The sequence below is a fragment of the Marmota monax genome, unplaced genomic scaffold (assembly GCF_021218885.2).
Source record: "Marmota monax isolate L192 unplaced genomic scaffold, Marmota_monax_Labrador192_F-V1.1 WCK01_AAM20220418_F8-fsc00022, whole genome shotgun sequence".
Classification (NCBI taxonomy): domain Eukaryota; kingdom Metazoa; phylum Chordata; class Mammalia; order Rodentia; family Sciuridae; genus Marmota; species Marmota monax.
In genome coordinates this window covers 7,463,007-7,466,167 of record NW_026695215.1, presented here as the reverse complement: position 1 = coordinate 7,466,167, position 3,161 = coordinate 7,463,007, and the positions used below count along the sequence as shown (strand labels likewise).

Here is a 3,161-nt window from a genome sequence, read left to right as displayed (position 1 = left end):
CCGAATCGAGTTCCATTGCAATGTTATTGAAGGCAAAGATTTAGCCACCCCTTGACTTACAAAGGAATTTTCTACCCAGACTTTTATCTTACCAAGATTTCAAATTATTATTATTTTTTTTTCTGGAGCTCCAGAGTTACACCCCAGTGCAGATCAGTACAGGAAGATTCTGTAAGATGGGAGAAATTGCCTTTGGAAAAGGGAGATAGGGAAGGATCTCTCAGGCAGCCAAGTTTAGGAATGTGTCATATGAAATTTGAAAATCTGTGAGTTCATTTCCTCTAAAAATTGTGTCTATATATCTTTTGAAAGTCTCTATGAATGAATGTCCAGTGATACCTGTGCCCCATGAAAGTCACCGGGGAGAGGGAGAAGAGGCCAGAGGTGAGGCACCTCCTTGCTGGATCCCCTCTGGCTGCAGATATCCTTTTAGCCCTTGGCCCATCTCTTCTGCCTGACTCCTAACTCCCATAGTGAGCAAGTTCCTAATCAAGATTCAAATCTGTAGCATATAGGCAGTTATTTAAAATCAGTAAGAAAAATGTGGTTATTCCCAAAGAAAAAGACAGCAAATGATACCAATAGGCAGTTATCAAAGGATGAAATGCAAGTGGCCAGTCCCTAAAGAAAATGTTAAAACAGAAATCATAGATGTGCAATTTAAGACAAGATACCATTTTGGAAATCAAATTGGAAAAATAAATAACATCAAGTGGTGGTTGGGAAGAAAATAAACTGGTTCAATGCTTTTCTAAATAGCAGGAAAGCAATATGCATTAAACATCTAAAAAACAGTATTAAGTTGACCTAAAAATCCTCAGTCTAAGTGTTATTCTAAAGATCAGAATTCTAAAGAATCACATACAAGGAAGAGTCAGTCTCAAATTCTATCACAATGGACATGTTGGGCAGGATTCCTTGAGCATCTTGTATTTGAAATGCCCCCTCTCAATGTCACTTTCTCGGCCTCTTGGCTAAGACTCCTGATGGATTTGGAACAACTGATTGCACACTGAGCGCCAGTGGATTGGCCTCTTGCAATGGGCTGCTATTGTCTGCAGAATGTGATTTGAAGGGTAGGGGTGCCTCCTCCAGGGGCACACGAGGCAGGAGATGAGTGAGCACAGCACACCTGTAATAGTGAGGTCAGAACCTGCTGTGAAGTCAGTCCAGCCTGGGACATGCACTGAGCTCTGTCCCCATGCAATGAGAGCTACTAGCAAGGTTCTCGCAGGGGACCATGACATGATACATACTTGGGATATTTTTGTTATTCTAATCCCCCCCAAAAAAGAAAAACACTGTAAAATAGAATATTCAGTCTAATTTCATTTTTAAAATGTTTACAAAGAAAGAAAGGATATGTAGCAATACTAGGGAATTAAATGGATCAAATTATATTTTGTGCATGTATGAATATGTCACGATGAAGCCCACTTTTATGTATAATTAGGATACACCAATAAAAATAGATACACTTGGGTGGTGGGATGATGGATGATAGTTAATTTCTTATCTTTATGAAAACATTTTGCATAAATTAATTATAGTTGACATATAAAAGCATTTGGTACGTTAAGCATCAGAATTCAAGAGAGTCCTCTGATTTTTAAGAGAACTGAAAAGAAACAAAGTAGAATCCAAATTCTGGAAGAGTGAAGATTATGGTAAAGACTCAGACAGGGGGCTGCAAAGTGCCCCCACCTCCCACCCCCAATGCCTGGTGCCTGCCTGGCCTCAGTGCAGAGCTCAGGTGCTGTGGGAGGGGAAGAGCCCTCCTCTGTTTTTCCTGCTCCCCACCTCCTCAGGAACTCAAGCCCCAGCTATACTGTATGATTTCCATTCGGGGACGTGTGTTATGATTTGGATGAAAGGTGTCCCCCAAAAGCTCACGTGTGAGAGAATGCCATGTTTGAAGGAAAAGTGATTGGGTTATGAGAGCCTTAACCCTTGATGGGATTAACAAGTGGTGACTGAAGGCCAGTGGGGTGTGGCTGGAGGAGGTGGGCGTTGAGAGCATGGCTTGGGGGCACATATTTTGAGTCTGGCCAGTGGAGTCTTTGCTTCCTGATTATTACGTGAACTGCTTCCCTCTACCACACTCTTCCACCCTGATGTTCAGCCTCACCTCCAACTCTAAGGAATGGAGCCATCTGTCTATAGACCTGTGAAACTGTGAGCCCCCAAATAAATTTTTCCTCCTCTACAATTGTTCTTGTCAGGTCTTTTAATCACAGCAGCAAAAAAACTGACTAAAACAATGTGTCATCCAGGGAGTGAGAACGGGATTCAGATGTAGAGGATCCAACTCTGATTCTGGTAGGTCACTAGTTGGGTTATCCTAACGAAGCCATTAAACCTCTTCCAGACACAGTAAAATGGAACTGATGACAGTAACATGTTTCTTCACGTGGTTGCCATGAAGACTGAATGATGTAATATGAGAAAGTGCAGCACACAACACATTCATGGCTCAAGATAGACTACACGTATGCATGGTCTTCAAATGTACGACGGAACAGCTGCAGAATTGAAGATGGAAGCCTTCACCTTGACACAGCCTAGGCTCAGTGTAGGTAGAGGCCCTGGACCTGCGGAGATGCCCAGAGCTGGAGATGCCTGGCCCACCCCAGCACTTTGAGAAGTGCTGATTGTTTCTTTTCTCCATAAACAGAGGTTAAAGAATATTTACTTTCTCGTAAAAAACAGGAGCTAGTAAATAAGGAACATTTTTGAGAAACAAGCTATGGAAACAATGATGTTATTTAAATTTAAATGTTTGCCTACAGTGTTTTAGAATATAATAAATTATAGCTGCTCTTCTTAAATATTTACTGAGGAGACATTCTCTAAGATATTTGAATATTAACAATAAATGTGACCGCTAACTACAGTCTGAGATTACCACAGAGCTTGTAAAACACATCTGATACAGGAGATTTTATTTGCTTGTCTACAAAATATAAGGAATTATGCTTATTCCAAGACTGAATACACACTCTTCATTGGAGGGTCATTTTACTCGCAAGCCAATTTAAGCCCCCATGCTGGATATGGGTTCCAATTGGCCCAGTGCTTTGGCTCCACCATGTGTATGGGTAGGTTCTCATTAGTCCAGTGAGTGTACCATACATTTTGGAATACTCCATTGCTTTGGCCCC

The 3,161-nt window shown here is 41.4% G+C and overlaps 1 protein-coding gene across 1 annotated transcript in view; it reads right to left on the bottom strand.

The window, feature by feature from the left end:
* Positions 1 to 3,161, bottom strand: part of Schip1 (schwannomin interacting protein 1) — a 562,997-nt gene that overhangs the window by 135,419 nt on the left and 424,417 nt on the right. The gene's annotated exons all lie outside the window — the stretch shown is intronic.